Raw genomic sequence first — 19,366 nt, forward strand, 5'->3', positions numbered from 1 at the left:
TGTCAAGTGTTCAACCCCACAAGTTTGAACAGAGGGGGGAGGTATGTGGTGCAGTGACCGCGATGACAGCTAGGGGGCGCTGTATGGGTCATGCACACAGGCATATCCATTGTGGTAATGGAGGTAGGATGAATGCCAGAGTGGTAAATGACCGTTATGTATCCCAGGGTGGGTGGCCCTGGGATGGAAGCTTGAATGTGTGTTAATCAGCAGAGGTACTGCTGAGGTTTTTGTTACAGTGTATCAGGGAGAGCTTCCAGGTGGCTGGTGAGACGGGTGGAACCAGTCACCTACAAACCCACCCAGGGGCGTGTGTCTAAGACGCCCATAGTAAGCATGTACCGTATACACTCGTGTATAAGCCGACCCGTGTATAAGCCGACCCCCCTAATTTTGCCACAAAAAACTGGGAAAACTTATTGACTCATGTATAAGCCGAGGGTGGAATCCATAGACTATGTCCCCATATGCTGCTGCATAGTTTATGCCCCCATATGCTGCTACATAGAATATGCCCCCATATGCTGCTCCATAGATTATGCCCCCATATGCTTCACCATAGTTTAGGCCCCCCATATGCTGCCCCATAGACTATGCCCCCATATGCTGCTCCATAGACTATGCCCCCATATGCTGCCCCATAGACTATGCCCCCATATGCTGCCCCATATAATATGCCCCATATGCTGCTCCATAGACTATGCCCCCATATGCTGCTCCATAGACTATGCCCCCATATGCTGTCCCATAGACTATGCCCCCATATGCTGTCCCATAGACTATGCCCCCATATGCTGCCCCATAGACTATGCCCCCATATGCTGCTCCATAGAATATTCCCCCATATGCTGCTCTATAGATTATGCCCCCGTATGCTTCTCCATAGTTTATGCCCCTATATGCTGCTCCATAGAATATGCCCCCATATGCTGCTCCATAGATTATGCCAACATATGCCCCCCATATACTGCCCCATAGACTATGCCCCCCATATGCTGCCCCATAGAATATGCCCCCATATGCTGCCCCATAAAATATGCCCCAAATGCTGCTCCATAGACTATGCTGCTCCATAGAATATGCCCCCATATCCTACAAACAAAAAAATGCCATACTCACCTCTCCTGGGTCCATCGCCGCTGTCTGCCGCTTCTTGTGTCAGTGATTGTTCAGCCAGCAGAGGGGCGGCGCGCACTAACCTCATCACCGCGTCCCCTGCTGCCTAAACGTCACTGAAACAGGATGCAGCAGAGACAGCGGTGAACAGTGATGGACCGGGGGACAAGTGAATATCGCTATACTCACCCATCCTGCCACGGTCTCTGCAGCCTCGCTTCTCCACTGTCTCCCTTCCTGTCTTCAGAGGTCACGTGGTACCGCTCATTACACTCATGAATATGCGCATATTCATGAGTGTATTGAGCTGTACCATGTGACCGCTGAAGACAGGAAGGGAGACAGTGGAGAAGCGAGGCTGCAGAGACCGCGGCAGGACAGGTATGATCTCTGACACCCCCGCTCCCCCTGCCCCGCCGACCCCCAGGTATATGACCCGTGTATAAGCCGAGAGGGGGACTTTCAGCCCCAAAAAATGGGCTGAAAATCTCGGCTTATACACGAGTATATACGGTATATGTGTGTATGGCTGGGTGTCTGAACTAGGACCTGCGATGAGGTCTTAGCCATGTGATCCGTATCTCACCAGTGGGCATAGCTATGGACCATATAAGGTGACCAGGGTAGGTCACATGAGACAGAGTGCCTGGCTCTGATTGGTCCGTGTGGAAAGGTCTCGGCCGACATGCTGGAAGAGGTGCTGCCTTCCTGAAGAGCACGTGCGGAGGCCGCTGACCCGGGGAGGCCTGTGTTTAATGGCCTGCGTGTGTGTGATAGTTCCCAGGAGGGAATGGATGCCCGGAGTGAGAAGCAACTAAGAGGTTTCCCCAGACAGGGGGAAATAACTGAGGCTATAGAGCCTGATTGCTGGACATTGCACAACCTGTGTGACCACAGGTTTGAGAGAGCGGAGCTCTATCATGAAGTTTCTGTTGCTGGATATAAGCCTGTTGCAGTATATGGTTTATGCTGATTAATAAACCACATGGACTGTTTATGTTGAAAAACCCGTGCTGGACCTGGTTAATCGGCTGCCAGGCAGTGTCCCCAACATGAATAACAAGCGCTACCTTACTATATATACACACCTCATATACTAATAGTGAGAGGTGTATGCAGTGTGTATATATACCTCATGTACTGATAGAGGTGTATACAGTGTATATATATTCTTCACATACTGACAGTGAGAGGTGTATACAGTGTATATATATATACCTCATATTGACAGTGAGAGGTGTATACAGTGTATATATACACCTCATATACTGATAGTGAGAGGTGTAGGGTGTATACAGTGTGTGTGTGTGTATATATATATCTCATATACTGATAGAGGTGTATACAGTGTATATGTATACATACTTCATATACTGATAGTGAAAGGTGTATACAGTGTATATATATATATATCTCATAGACTGACAAGTGGTGGTTATAAATGGTATATTCTCTAACTGGGTCGCTGTGACCAGTGGGGTACCGCAGGGGTCGGTGTTGGGACCTATTCTCTTCAACACATTTATTAACGATCTGGAAGAAGGTTTGCACAGTAAAATATCGATATTTGCAGATGATACAAAACTATGTAAAGCAGTCAATACAAGAGAAGATAGTATTCTGCTACAGATGGATCTGGATAAGTTGGGAAATTGGGCCGAAAGGTGGCAGATGCAATTTAACAATGATAAATGTAAGGTTATACACATGGGAAGAAGGAATCAATATCACCATTACACACTTAACGGGAAACCACTGGGTAAATCTGACATGGAGAAGGACTTGGGGATCCTAGTTAATGATAAACGAACCTGGAGCAGCCAGTGCCAGGCAGTGACTGCCAAGGCAAACAGGATCATGGGGTGCATTGAAAGAGGTCTGGATACACATGATGAGAGCATTATACTGCCGCTGTACAAATCTCTGGTTAGACCGCACATGGAGTACTGTGTACAGTTTTGGGCACCGGTGCTCAGGAAGGATATAATGGAACTAGAGCGAGTACAAAGGAGGGCAACCAAATTAATAAAGGGGATGGGGGAACTACAATACCCAGAGAAATTAGCAAAATTAGGATTATTTAGTCTAGAAAAAGACGACTGAGGGGCGATCTAATAACCATGTATAAGTATATAAGGGGACAATACAAATATCTCTCCGAGGATCTGTTTATAGCAAGGAAGGTGACGGTCACAAGGAGGCATTCTCTGCGTCTGGAAGAGAAAAGGTTTTTCCACCAACATAGAAGCGGATTCTTTACTGTTAGGGCAGTGAGAATCTGGAATTCCCTGCCTGAGGAGGTGGTGATGGCGAACTCAATCGAAGGGTTCAAGAGAGGCCTGGATGTCTTCCTGGAGCGTAACAATATTGTATCTTACAGTTATTAGGTTCTTTAGAAGGACGTAGATCTGGGGATTTATTCTGACAGAATTTTATAGGCTGAACTGGATGGACTAATGTCTTTTTTCGGCCTTACGAACTGTGTTACAATGTTACTAAGTGAGAGTTGTATACAGTGTATATATACACCTCATATATTGACAATGAGAGGTGTATACAGTGTATATATACAGTTGTGGCCAAAAGTATTGACACCCCTGCAATTCTGTCAGATAATACTCAGATTCTTCCTGAAAATGATTGCAAACACAAATTCTTTGGTATTATTATCTTCATTTAATTTGTCTTACATGAAAAAACACAAAAGAGAATGAAGCAAACAGCAAAACATTGATCATTTCACACAAAACTCCAAAAATGGGCCAGACAAAAGTATTGGCACTCTCAGCCTAATACTTGGTTGCACAACCTTTAGCCAAAATAACTGCGACCAACCGCTTCCGGTAACCATCAATGAGTTTCTTACAATGCTCTGCTGGAATTTTAGACCATTCTTCTTTGGCAAACTGCTCCAGGTCCCTGATATTTGAAGGGTGCCTTCTCCAAACTGCCATTTTTAGATCTCTCCACAGGTGTTCTATGGGATTCAGGTCTGGACTCATTGCTGGCCACCTTAGAAGTCTCCAGTGCTTTCTCTCAAACCATTTTCTAGTGCTTTTTGAAGTGTGTTTTGGGTCATTGTCCTGCTGGAAGACCCATGACCTCTGAGGGAGACCCAGCTTTCTCACACTGGGCCCTACATTATGCTGCAAAATTTGTTGGTAGTCTTCAGACTTCATAATGCCATGCACACGGTCAAGCAGTCCAGTGCCAGAGGCAGCAAAGCAACCCCAAAACATCAGGGAGCCTCCACCATGTTTGACTGTAGGGACCGTGTTCTATTCTTTGAATGCCTCTTTTTTTCTCCTGTAAACTCTATGTTGATGCCTTTGCCCAAAAAGCTCTACTTTTGTCTCATCTGACCAGAGAACATTCTTCCAAAACGTTTTAGGCTTTTTCAGGTAAGTTTTGGCAAACTTCAGCCTGGCTTTTTATGTCTCGGGGTAAGAAGTGGGGTCTTCCTGGGTCTCCTGCCATACAGTCCCTTTTCATTCAGACGCCAACGGATAGTACAGGTTGACACTGTTGTACCCTAGGACTGCAGGGCAGCTTGAACTTGTTTGGATGTTAGTCGAGGTTCTTTCTCCAACATCCGCACAATCTTGCGTTGAAATGTCTTGTCAATTTTTCTTTTCCGTCCACATCTAGGGAGGTTAGCCACAGTGCATGGGTTTTAAACTTCTTGATGACAATGCGCACGGTAGACACAGGAACATTCAGGTCTTTGGAGATGGACTTGTAGCCTTGAGATTGCTCATGCTTCCTCACAATTTGGTTTCTCAAGTCCTCAGACAGTTCTTTGGTCTTCTTTCTTTTCTCCATGCTCAATGTGGTACACACAAGGACACAGGACAGAGGCTGAGTCAACTTTAATCCATGTCAACTGGCTGCAAGTGTGATTTAGTTATTGCCAACACCTGTTAGGTGCCACAGGTAAGTTACAGGTGCTGTTAATTACACAAATTAGAGAAGCATCACATGATTTTTAGAACAGTGCCAATACTTTTGTCCACCCTCTTTATTATGTTTGGTGTGGAATTATATCCAATTTGGCTTTAGGACAATTCTTTTTGTGTTTTTTTCATTTAAGACAAATTAAATGAAGATAATAATACCAAAGAATTTGTGTTTGCAATCATTTTCAGGAAGAAACTGAGTATTATCTGACAGAATTGCAGGGGTGTCAATACTTTTGGCCACAACTGTATATATATATACACCTCATACTGACAGTGAGATGCGTATACAGTATATACAGTGGGTATGGAAAGTATTCAGACCCCTTTCAATTTTTCACACTTTGTTTCATTGCAGCCATTTGATAACTTAAAAAAACAGAAATGTAGAAATTTTTGCAAATTTATTAAAAAAGCAAACTGAAATATCACTTGGTCATAAGTATTCAGTCCGTTTCCTCCGACATTCTTAGTTAAGTCACATGCTGTCCATTTCCTTGCGATCCTCCATGAGATGGTTCTACTCCTTCATTGGAGTCCAACTGATAGGACTTGGTTTGTAAAAGGCACACATCTGTCTATATAAGAGCTCACAGTGCATGTCAGACCAAATGAGGATCATGAGGTCAAAGGAACTGGCCAAGGAGCTCAGAGACAGAATTGTGGCAAGGTACAGATCTGGTCAATGTTACAAAAGAATTTCTGCTATCCTCAAGGTACCTAAGAGCACAGTGGCCTCCATAATCCTTAAATGGAAGAAGTTTGGGACCACCGGAAGTCTTCCTAGACCTTGCTGTCCAGCCAAACTGAGCAATCATGGGAGAAGACCCTTGGTGAGAGAGGTAAAGAAGAACCCCAAGATCACTGAGGCTGAGCTCCACAGAGGCAGTAGGGAGATGGGAGAAAGATCCACAAAGTCAGCTATCCCTGCAGCCCTCCACTAGTCGGGCCTTTATGGCAGAGTGGCCCAACGGAAGCCTCTCTTCAGTGCCAGACATATGAAAGCCCGCGTAGAGTTTGCTAAAAAACACATGAATGACTCCCAGACTATGAGAAATAAGATTCGCTGGTCTGATGAGATGATTATAGAACTTTTTGGTGATAATTCTAAGCGGTATGTGTGGAGAAAACTAGGCACTGCCTATCACCTGCCCATTATAATCCCAACAGTAAAACGTGGTGGCAGCATCATGCTGTGGGTTTGTTTTTCAGCTGTAGGGACAGGACGACTGGTTGCAATTGAAGGAAACATGAATGCGGCCAAGTCCAGAGATATCCTGGATGAAAACCTCTTCCAGAGTGCTCTGGACCTCAGACTTGGACAAAGTTTCGCCTTCCAAGACAGTGACCCTAAGCACATAGCTAAAATAACAAAAGAGTGGCTTCAGAACAACTCTGTGACCATTCTTAACTGGCCCAGCCAGAGCCCTGACCTAAACCCCATTGAGAATCTTTGGAGATACCTGAAAATGTCTGTACACCAACATTCACCAAATAATTAAAAATGTAAAGGGGTCTGTATACCTTCTGTACCCACTGTGTGTATATATATATATATATATATATATATATAATATATATATATCTAAAAAAAATAAAGGGAACACTTAAACAACAGAATATATCTCCAAGTAAATCAAACTTCTGTGAAATCAAACTGTCCACTTAGGAAGCAACACTGAATGACAATCAATTTCACATGCTGTTGTGCAAATGTAATAGACAACAGATGGAAATTATTGGCAATTATCAAGACACCCTCAATAAAGGAGTGGTTCTGCAGGTGGGGACCACATCTCAGTACCAATGCTTTCTGGCTGATGTTTTGGTCACTTTTGAATGTTGGTTGTGCTTTCACACTCGTGGTAGCATGAGACAGACTCTACAACCCACACAAGTGGCTCAGGTAGTGCAGCTCATCCAGGATGGCACATCAATGACAGCTGTGGCAAGAAGGTTTGCTGTGTCTGTCAGCGTAGTGTCCAGAGGCTGGAGGTGCTACCAGGAGATAGGCCAGTACACCAGGAGATGTGGAGGGGGCCGTTGGAGGGCAACAACCCAGCCGCAGGACCGCTACCTCCACCTTTGTGCAAGGAGGAACAGGAGGAGCACTGCCAGAGCCCTGCAAAATGACCTCCAGCAGGCCACAAATGTGCATGTGTCTGCACAAATGGTTAGAAACCGACTCCATGAGGATGGTCTGAGGGCCCGACGTCCACAAATGGGGGGTTGTGCTCACAGCCCAAAACCGTGCAGGACGCTTGGCATTTGCCACAGAACACCAGGATTGGCAAATTCGCCACTGGAGCCCTGTGCTCTTCACAGATGAAAGCAGACTGAGCACATGTCACTGAGCACATGTGACAGACGTGGCAGAGTCTGGAGATGCCATGGAGAGCGATCTGCTGCCTGCAACATCCTTCAGCATGACTTGTTTGGCAGTGGGTCAGTAATGGTGTGGGGTGGCATTTCTTTGGAGAGCCGCACTGTGTTGGACTGTGAGCATAACCCCCATCTCTGCCCTGTTGAGGGCAGAGCAAAGTACTGCAGTGCGCAGGTGCCGGGAAAGGTCAGAGAGGCCCAGCGCCTGCGCACTGCAGGAATTTGCTCTGCCCACAACAGGGCAGATAAGTACGCCTGCGCAGGAAAGCGATGCCGGGGAGCGATGAAGCAAGCAGGAGGGCAGCGTCGCAGGAAGATGGAAGGCACCGGACCCGGACCTGCGACACCCATCGGACCGTTCCCCCGGGTGAGTATAATAAAAATTATTTTTCTTTTCTTTCAGGTCTTATCTACAGCATTATAAACTGCTGTAGATAAGCCCTGAAAGGCGGCGGCCCGATCTTATAGCGGCCAAAACAGGTGACAGGTTCCCTTTAAAGACGCTGCCTGACAATCGGTCAGATTTAATATGAGTTACCATAGACTTGAGAAACAGTTTTTTCCACACGGCTGTTGCAAGAAAATCTCCTGATACCGATGTCCTTAAACTTGGAAAGTGCTGCATGAATGTCCAGTCACTCAGAGGGACATGGTGCCTGTAATACCGGTCCGGTGCCTGTAATACCGGCCCGGTGCCTGTTGGGCCTGCTTTTTCTCCTCAGGCCCCTTTCTGCATTTTGGCTGCAGGGTCTGCATGTGGCACCCTGTGTTGGATCAGTGGTGGGATTAATGCAGGATTCACATTGCCATGTTTCGCAGTGCGAGGAGTGCTTACGTTGTATGGATTGGACGCGGGTCTCCTTCCACAAACTCCCGCTTCATAGGCACATGTGAGGCTGTTGAGGTCAGGGCAGGAGACTCACAGCCCGTCCGTACATGATGAAGCCTTCTGACACTGCGAAACGTGGCAATGTTAATTCAGCCTAATTCTGGTTTTAAAAATAATCTATATAATCGTCTAATCCTGTCTGTCTCTCTGTTTCTAACGGAAATCCCGCGTTGCTGATTGGTCGCAGCTGGCCGGGCGCAACCAATCAGCAACAGGCGCAGTCCGGCTGCGAATTGGTGCGGAATTCGAACTACGCGGCTAGCCGCTGATCTCCCGACGGTTGCCACAGATCTTAAAGGGAATCTGTCACCCCATTTTTGCCCCATAAGCTGGGGCCACTGCCATCAGGGGCTTATCTACAGCATTCTGTAATGCTGTAGATAAGCCCCCGATGAAACCTGAAAGATTAAAAAAAACACATTAGATTATACTCACCGGGGGGCGGAGTCGGGTGCGGTGGGTGTCGCGGTCCGGTCCAGTGCCTCCCATCTTCATACGATGACGTCCTCCTTCTTGCTTCTCCCTCGGCTCCTGCGCACGCGTACTTTATCTGCCCTGTTGAGGGTAGAGTAAAGTACTGCAGTGCGCAGGCCCCTTGAAAGGTCCGAAAGGTCCGAGAGCTCCGGCGCCTGCGCACTGCAGTACTCTGCTCTGCCCTCAATAGGGCAGAGAAAGTACGCCTGCGCAGGAGAGGAGGGAGACGCAAAGAGGAGGACAACTTTGTATGAAGATGGTAGGCTCCGGAAGGGATGGAGACACCCATCGGACCGGACCGAACGCCAGGGTAAGTATAATCTCTTTTTTCTTATCTTTCAGGTTTCATCGGGGGCTTATCTACAGCATTACAGAATGCTGTAGATAGAATGCTGTAGATAAGCCCCTGATGGCGGTGGCCCCAGCTTATGATTCAAAAATGGGGTGACAGACTCCCTTTAAATCTTCATAAATAAACTACATACATATTCTAGAATACCCGATGCGTTAGAATCGGGCTACCATCTAGTAAAAAATAATCTTAAAGGTAACCTGTCAGCTGATTCCTGCTGCCAAATCACGGGCACCATAAACTGGAGAGCGGATACTGCACTACTGATATGTGTGTCACTATATACACATGGATGAGAGTAGCCAGGGACCAGTTAGCGAGTCCAAAAGGCCAGAACCCGTCCAGGTGACTGGTATGTGCCTCTTGCTCCTGTGCTGAGTTGCCTTTACTTCTCTGGCTGCAGATATTCCCAGAACATGAGCTCCATCCCAGCACTGGAGTGAAGTTGGCTGCAGAGGAATGCTTGTCCTCCCATGATGTCACTGCAGGGAATCCCTCTCCTGACTGGAATCCCTGCCTGGCCTCATTTGGGAGGAGGGTTTTCCTTCCCTGCTGCCTCATAGCTGAGGGGGGATGAAAGTGGAGCAATCAGAGCACATGGCTGAGACCATCCAGGAAAGACAAAAATAACCCAAGAACCAGCAGAGAGACAGGCACTACCACATCCACAACTCTCACCCAAATCGCCCCCAAAAAAGAAGGATGCTTCATATACATAAAGCTGCAACCTGTGTAATACAGTGGTGCAGTGGAGAAATGTCACCAATATCAACCAATCAGGTCTATGCTCTCATCGTACAAATGTTTTCTGAAACTGCTCCATGCCCTTTGAACCACATTTAGTCCATCTGCCCTCTTGTTTCATGTCAACGTGTTAGATAAATCTGAGAGTTCCAAAAATCCAATGATACCTCTAATGGAACTTAGTTTTCTGGACTTTCATGCGCTGCTTGACATAATACACAATCCGGTTATATTGAAAGATCAATCTTTTATTCCCATTTAATCCCAACGCGTTTCGAAGTGGAAAACACTTATGCCCAGGAACGCTCACACCATGGCCTGCGCGAGGGTCCAGACTCCCCCCCCCACACACAGGCACAAGTTCAACCGCTGACGTGTCCTATGCCAAGAAGCCGTAGCACACACTCCCAGTGTGCACACGTGTTATATGTTGCCATCGTGATCATAACTCCTTTCTGAACTGTCCTAGGGCGGTGATTCTGGCGCAATCGGATCCAGTCAGGTCCCTGATATGTGTAGGGACCAAAGAAGCTCTGCTACCTAGCTTCTACTAGATGTTCTATGTATCTCCATACCACTGGGTGCTAGAACGGGTCTAGGCCCAGGCAGGTATTCTCCATGTTCTGGGGATCTCCAAAATATACATGATGTTCTGCTAGTTTGTATAGTATCGTAATAATTCCTTATGGAATCATGTTTGTAGAATGTTCTTTGGCAGTTTCAGCATGACTCTTTATTGCCAGTCTGCTCTGAGCTACTCAAGGTGTGAGAATTGTCACTCACAGCCTTTGAGGCTGGCCCCCCTGCTGCTAGCTGCAGGCTGGAGGGAGGTTTTATAATTCCATGCCTCATATGATACAATCGATTGGCATGAAATTATATCTTCAATTTTCTTCATACACATACAGGTGCATCTCACAAAATTAGAATATCATCAAACAGTTAATTTATTTCAAGTGAAACTCATATTATATAGAGTCATTACAAATGGAGTGCTGTATTTCAAGTGTTTATTTCTGTTAATGTTGATGATTATGGCTTACAGCCAATGAAAACTCAAACATCATTATCTTAGTAAATTAGAATACTTTATAACACCAGCTTGAAAAATGATTTTAAAATCCAAAATGTTGGCCTACTGAAATGTATATTCAGTAAATGCACTCAATACTTGGTCAGGGCTCTTTTTGCATCAATTACTGCATCAATGCGGCGTGGCATGGAGGCGATCAGCCTGTTGGCACTGCTGAGGTGTTATAGAAGCCCATGTTGCTTTCATAGCAGCCTTCAGCTCGTCTGCATTGTTGGGTCTGGTGTCTCTCATCTTCCTCTTTACAATACCTCACAGAGCAAACTCGCCTGACCTTAACTCCAGAATCTATAGGGTATAGAAAAAGATGAAAGACACCACACCCAACAATGCAGACGAGCTGAAGGCTGTTATCAAAGCAACCTGGGCTTCCATAACGCCTCAGCAGTGCCACAGGCTGATAGCATCCATGCCACGCCACATTGATGCAGTAGTTGATGCTAAAGAATCCCCGACCAACTATTGAGTGCATTTACTGAACATATATTTCAGTAGGCCAACATTTCAGATTTTAAAATCATTTTTTCAAGCTGGTGTTATAAAGTATTATAATTTACTGAGATAATGACTTTTGGGTTTTCATTGGCTGTAAGCCATAATCATCAACATTAACAGAAATAAACACTAGAAATAGATCACTCTGTTTGTAATGACTCTATATAATATGAGTTTCATTTTTTATTAATTTATTAAAGAACTGAAATAAATTAACTTTTTGATGATATTCTAATTTTGTTAGAGGCTCCTGTATATATATATATTCTGATAGATTGGCTCACTTGGTTTTGTGTGTGGGGTGTGTATATATGTGGGGTGTGTATATTTATATCTTTGTAGACTGTGAGACCACGCGGACAAGTTCCTCTCTCCTCTTCCAGGTTCCTGGGGTATCTGTTTCCAGGGAGCAGAGCTAGGGGATGGACTGCTGAGACTGACAGGGCAGTTGGGGGAGGAGTCCAGAGAAGAGGGGTGGAGAGGGCCAGGCTGTGTGAGTCAGCAGAACAAGGGAGAAGGAGGTGGAGACTTGGGGAGGCCCAGAGAGTGAGAGCCACGAGCAGCTTCGAGAGAGGAGGACAGCAACAGGAGGGAGACTCGGTGGACCGCAGGGAGACGGCGCCGAGCTTACTGACAAAAGAAGACTGCTGCCTCACTCCAGCTCTCGGCTGCGGCCTACTCGCAGCCGTCCACGGCCGACGCCGCGTCACTCCAGCTTGCGGCTGCGGCCTCCTCGCTGCTGCCCGCAGCCACCGCCGCTTCATTCCTGACCACGGCGGTGACTCCTCCTTTGCCACCAGCAGCTGCCACCGCCCCGCTCCAGTCCGCGGTAGAGACTGGGCCTGTGCCCGCTGCGGATCCTCCAGTGCGGCCTCAGACTGCGCCTGTGGCTTATCAACCACCACTTATCACCGACACTGCCAGTCCCTGTCAGGGAGTTGCGGCCTCCACTCTCCCACTCCCAGGCGGTATCCCGCTGCCTCCGCTGGGGGACATCCCGCCACAGAAAACTCCGCGGGCCTGCTGTGCCCCTGCTCCTCCTGGGCGTCGGAACGCCCGAAGACTACGCCAGATTTTCAGCGGCTGGGCCCAGTGGTTGCGACGCAGACACACCGTGGAGAACGCCGAGGGACGTCAGGACGGATAAGTGATACGTAGTGACTAAGGACCCGTAGTCGGCCATTCCGCGGCCATATAGTGACCGGTCTTTGCCGGATTAGTCGTGTTCTCCCAATCCTTGTTTATGTGTATTGGCTCCCTTCGAGGACAACTACTGTTATTCTGTTGGTTGCGTAACAATAGCCCTAACGGCATTTATCTATAAAAGTTAACGTTTAAAGTCATTTCTGTCTCGCGTCTCGTCACTGCATCCTGCATACATGCTATTACAACAGAAGCACCTAATATGGACCTCAAATGGCTCAGTAGTGAAACGAACTGTCTCCCGAAGAGTTCTCCCATTGACAGATGTTATTGCTAGGGGGTTCTGGAGTGGATGAACTGGGATTTGGAACCGATCCACTACAGCCTGAAGGATGAAATTTCTAGTTGCCCCGGAATCCAAATATGCTGACTCAGCAAACCAGGATTCACCGATTGTCACAGTCACAGTAAGGATATGTGCACACGTAGCGGAACTCTTGCGGAAGTTACTGCGGGAATTCCAGAATTCCATTCCGCGGGAAAATCGCATTTAAATTCCCGCGATTTTCCTGCAGAAAAAGTAGTGATTTGCAAGCGTAATTAGCTTGCAGAATGCTAGCGTTTTTCAAGTGATGTGTAGCATCACGTGGAGAACTGATTGACAGGTTGGTCACACTCGTCAAACATAGTGTTTGACGAGTGTGACCAACTTTTTACTAATGAGGCTGCGTATGCGGCATCAATAGTAAAAGATATGTTAAAAATAATAAAAAAATAAAAAATGGTGTTATATTCATCTTCCGGTGTCCTGCGCAGCCTTCCCGGGCCTCAGCGATGCTTCCGTTCCCAGTAATGCCTTGCGAGACCTTTGATGACGTCGCGGTCTGGCGATAATGTAGCGGTCTCGCGAGGAATAGGGACCGCTACATTATCGCGAGACCGTGATGTCATCAAAGGTCTCGCAAGGCATTACTGGGAACGGAAGCATCGCTGAGGCCCTGGAAGGCTGCGCGGGACACCGGAAGGTGAATATAACACCATTTTTTATTCTATTTTTTTTACAGGGATATGGTACCCACAGCTTGGAGGACAGTCTCCTCTCCTCCGGACCGTGGGTACCATCCGCAAATGTTCTGCTTACTTTTCGTATGATGGGCACAGCCACATGCGGGAAGTAAGTGGAACAATGCATTCCTATGGGTGCGGGATCGCCACGATTCCGCAAAATAATGAGCATGCTGCATATTTTTCCGCGATGCGATTCCGCCGTGGAAAAATCCGCAGCATTAGCACAGCATTGCGGAATCCCATAGGATTGCATGGTATGCTGTTTTTTTGCATCTTCACGGCAAAATCGCGCGTTAAAAAACAGCGAAAACGCAAAAAAACACAACGTGTGAACGCAGACTACGAATCGGGTTGAGAGATGTCTTTTCCATTTAGAGAGACCTCTCCTACCGCCAAAAGATGCCGGAGCGTTTCTGGTCCTTGAAAAAAATGGAGCCAGGCGCTGCGGTTTTCTTTCACGTGCCACCTCACTAGCACGATTACAAAAGCGAAGGTCTATACGGATGGCGAGAGAAATCAGGTAGTCGAGAGTGGTTGGTAGGTCTTGACCGGCTAGCTCATCCTTAATATCTCCGGACAGCCCCTCCCAGAATGTCGCCAGCAAAGCTTCCTTATTCCATCCGAGTTCGGACACCAGAGTGCGAAAGCATACTGCATATTGCCCCACAGAAAAATTAGTCTGACGTAAACGGACCAAAGTGGAAGCTGCAGAGGTAGTTCGCCTGGGTTCATCGAACACTTTGCGAAAAGCTTCCAAGAATGCAGGAAAATCGGAGATGATCGGAACCTCTCTCTTCCACAGTGGTTTCAACCACGCCAGAGCCTCGCCTAGACCAAAGTGCGACATTAGAAACGCCACCTTTGCTCGGTCCAGCAGGAAGTAGTGCGGAAGAAGTTAAAAATGTAGCCGGTATTGATTGATGAACCCGCGGCAGAGGTTCGGATTGCAGTCAAAACGTGGTGGGGCTGCAAGTCAGAGCAAAGATCTTGAACTAAGCAAATTATCTGGGAAGTCTCTGGAGGAGACACGGCTTTTTCAAGATGTTGGAACTCTGGAGGGGTGGTTAAGGACTGCAACTGTGTGGACAGCTCTTCCTGTGTGTTCTTCTGTCGGCAAAGCTCCTGGTACATGGTCCTTACGGGCACGGTCTGGGGTCCAGCGGGATCCATGGCCTGAGCAAACTGTCACGGTCGTGGTTTGTGGAACCACTGTGCCATGAACTGCAGAGAGCCTGGAGGGGCGTAACTAAACAATCGTCTGACTAGTCACTAGAGCCTCTGATGGTGAGGTTAGGCGTTGCTCCCGATGAATGCCAGGTGCCACTCCAGGGCAGACCAACGGTCGCCAACAGATGACCCGACGTTCAGACTGGATGGAGCAGCAGGCAGAGCTTGTATCAGAGTGCAGCTGACAGAGTTTGTGTCAGAGTGCAGCAAGCAAGTTTTGCTTTAGAGTGCAGCTAGCAGGATTTTCTTCAGAGTCCAGCAGGCAGGATTCGCTTTGCTTCAGAGTGCAGTAAGCGAGATTTGCTTCAAAGTGCAACAGGCAGGATTAGTTTCAGAGTGCAGTCGGCAGGATTTGCTTCAGAGTACAGCAAGCAGGGTTTGCACTTAGAGTACAGCAGGCAGGATTTGGACTTGGAGTATATTAGGCAGGATTTGTTCTTAGTGTACAAAAGGCAGTGTTTGCACTGGACTGCAACCATACACAACATAGACTGAAACAGGAAGGTTGTTCAGGCACCTCCCCAGTGGAGAGGAAGCAATATCCAAACCAGTGGCTGGGGAGGAAATAGCAAGTGCATGCACTGGCCCTTTAAGAGGGTGCACCCTTAGAACATGGCCAGAGGCCCAGCTGGAAGTGCTGCTGGGAGTATGCGGAGCATGAAATAGAGAGGTACCAACTGCAGCGGTGGTGAGTGAACTGACACACCGGGAATCCGGCGTGATGCTAACATAATAGCACCTGTTTGAACTTGTTATCAGTATAAGAGACACCTGTCCACAACCTCAGTCACACTCCAAACTCCACTAAGGTGAAGACCAAAGAGCTGTCGAAGGGCACCAGAGCTGCATCAGGGTGAGAAGACTGAATCTGCAATAGGCAAGCAGCTTGGTGTGATGAAATCAACTGTGGGAGTCGTTTTCGTCCTCGACCGTCATCTCATTCGAATGTCACTCAGCAACCACAGGGTGACATCAGGTGACCTATAAAATGAATGGCAAATGGCAGCTGGGGTGAAGTGCACGGCAAGAACAGTTTGTAACAGGCTCCTAGATGCAGGACTCAAGGCATGTAAAAAAAAGCCTTTCATCAATGAGAAGCAAAGGAGAGCCAGGCTGAAGTTTGCCAAAGACCATAAGTATTGGACCATAGAGGACTGGAGTAAGGTAATCTTCTCTGATGAGTCTAATTTTCAGCTTTGCCCAACGCCTGTTCATCTAATGGTTAGATGAAGACCTGGAGAGGCGTACAAGCCACAGTGTCTTGCACCCACTGTGAAATTTGATGGAGGATTGGTGATGACCTGGGGATGCTTCAGCAAGGCTGGAATTGGGCAGGTTAATCTTTGCGAAGGACGTATGAATCAAGCCACATACAAGTTTATCCTGGAAAAACAGTTGATTCCTTCTGCTCAGGCAATGTTCCCCAACTCTGAGGACTGTTTTTTCCAGCAGGACAATGCACCATGCCACACAGCTAGGTCAATCAGTGTGTGGATGAAGGACCACCACATCAAATCCCTGTCATGACCAGCCCAATCTCCAGACCTGAACCCCATTGAAAACCTCTGGAATGAAATCAAGCGGAAGATGGATAGTCACAAGCTATCAAACAAAGAAGAACTGCTTACATTTTTGTACCAGGAGTGGCATAAGGTCACCCAAAAGCAGTGTGAAAGACTGATGGAAAGCATGCCAAGACACATGGAAGCTGTGATTAAACATCATGGTTATTCCACAAAATATTGATTTCTGAACTCTTCCTGAGTTAAAACATTAGTATTGTTGTTTCTAAATGATTATGAACTTGTTTTCTTAGCATTATTTGAGGTCTGCAAGCACTGCATTTTTTGTTATTTTGACCATTTCTCATTTTCTGAAAATAAATACAAAATTTAGTGCTTGGAAATTTGAAGACATGTTGTCAGTAGTTTATAGAATAAAAGAGCAATTTACATTTTACTCAAAAATATATAGAGAAAAATCAGACAAACTGAAAATTTTGCAGTGGTCTCTTAATTTTTGCCAGAGCTGTATATGTGGGGTATGTATATATACTGTGTATATATATATATATATATATATATATATATATATATACACAGTATATGGGGTATATATTTATGTGGTGTATAAATATAATGGGTGTATATTTGTATGTGTGTATATATATATATATATATATAAAATCAAGAAAAGTAGGCAGCACTCCAAATTAAATGTGAAAAAAGTGGAAACTTTACTGATCCTCAGGTGGCGACGTTTCGAAGGGTGACCCGTCTTTATCAATATTTTGTTGATTTATATATATACTAGCTGAAGAGCCCGGCGCTGCCCGGGCATAGTAACTAACTGTGGTTAGTTATAACAAATTATAATTATCCTCCATCCCATAGTCCCGTGCCCATATACCCATCATACATATCCACCATCCCATAGGCCCGTGCCCATATACCCATCATACATATCCTCCATCCCATAGTCCTATGCCCATATACCCATCATACATATTCGCCATCCCATAGTCGAGTGCCCATATACCCATCACACATCCTTCATCTCATAGTCCCGTGCCCATATACCCATCATACATATCCTCCATCCCATAGTCGAGTGCCCATATACCCATCACACATCCTCCATCCCATAGTCCCGTGCCCATATACCCATCATACATATCCTCATCCCATAGTCCCGTGCCCATATACTCGTCATACATATCCTCCATACCATAGTCCAGTGCCCATATACCCATCACACAAACTCCATCCCATAGTCCCGTGCCCATATACCCGTCATACATATCCACGATCCCATAGGCCCATGCCCATATATCCGTCATACATATCCTCCATCCCACAGTCCAGTGCCCATATACCCATCACACATCCTCCATCCCATAGTCAACCATTATGACATCATAATGAGTGGCGGGGATTGATGACATCAGCGTCGCCATGGTAACCATTGTGACATCATAATGAGGGGCGGGGCTTGATACGCACACACTGTTTCCCCATTATGTAGATAGGGGCATTGTGACATCATAATGAGGGGCGGGGCTTGATGCGCACACACTTTTTCCCCAGTATGTAGATAGGGGCAAAATTGTTTGGTGAATTGGAACACGCGGGGTTAAAATTTCGCCTCACAACATAGCTTAGGACACTCTCGGGGTCCAGACGTGTGACTGTGCCAAATTTTGTGGCTGTAGCTGCGACGGTGCGGATGCCTATCCCGGACATACACACACACATACACTCATACATACATACATACACAATTTGAGCTTTATATATTAGACTAGCTGAAGAGCCCGGCGCTGCCCGGGCATAGTAACTAACTGTGGTTAGTTATAGAAAATTATAATTATCCTCCATCCCATAGTCCCATGCCCATATAACCATCATACATATTCGCCATCCCATAGTCGAGTGCCCATATACCCATCACACATCCTTCATCTCATAGTCCCATGCCCATATACCCATCATACATATCCACCATCCCATAGTCCCGTGCCCATATACCCATCATACACATCCTCCATCCCATAGTCCCGTGCCCATATATACCCATCATACATATCCTCCATCCCATAGTAGAGTGCCCATATACCCATCATACACATCCTCCATCCCATAGTCCCGTGCCCATATATACCCATCATACATATCCTCCATCCCATAGTCGAGTGCCCATATACCCATCACACATCCTCCATCCCATAGTCCCGTGCCCATATACCCATCATACATATCCTCATCCCATAGTCCAGTGTCCATATACCCATCACACATCCTCCATCCCATAGTCCCGTAACCATATACCCATCATACATATCCACCATCCCATAGGCCCGTGCCCATATACCCATCATACATATTATCCTCCATCCCATAGTTGAGTGCCCATATACCCATCACACATCCTCCCATGCCCATATACCCATCATACACATCCTCCATCCCATAGTCCCGTGCCCATATACCCATCACACATCCTCCATCCCATAGTCCCGTGCCCATATATACCCATCATACATATCCTCCATCCCATAGTAGAGTGCCCATATACCCATCACACATCCTCCATCCCATAGTAGAGTGCCCATATGCCCATCATACATATCCGCCATCTCATAGTCCCATGCCCATATACCCGTCATGCATATCCTCCATTCCATAGTCCAGTGCCCATATACCCATCACACATCCTCCATTCCATAGTCAACCATTATGACATCATAATGAGTGTCGGGGCTTGCAACCTATGATGAATCAGCGCTGCCATGGCAACCATTATGACATCATAATGAGGGGCGGGGCTTGATACGCACACACTTTTTTCCCATTATGTAGATAGGGGCATTATGACATCATAATGAGGGGCGGGGCTTGACGCACACACACTTTTTCCCCATTATGTAGATA

Source organism: Dendrobates tinctorius, unplaced genomic scaffold (assembly GCF_039654945.1).
Source record: "Dendrobates tinctorius isolate UK_male_01 unplaced genomic scaffold, ASM3965494v1 ptg000010l, whole genome shotgun sequence".
NCBI classification, from domain to species: domain Eukaryota; kingdom Metazoa; phylum Chordata; class Amphibia; order Anura; family Dendrobatidae; genus Dendrobates; species Dendrobates tinctorius.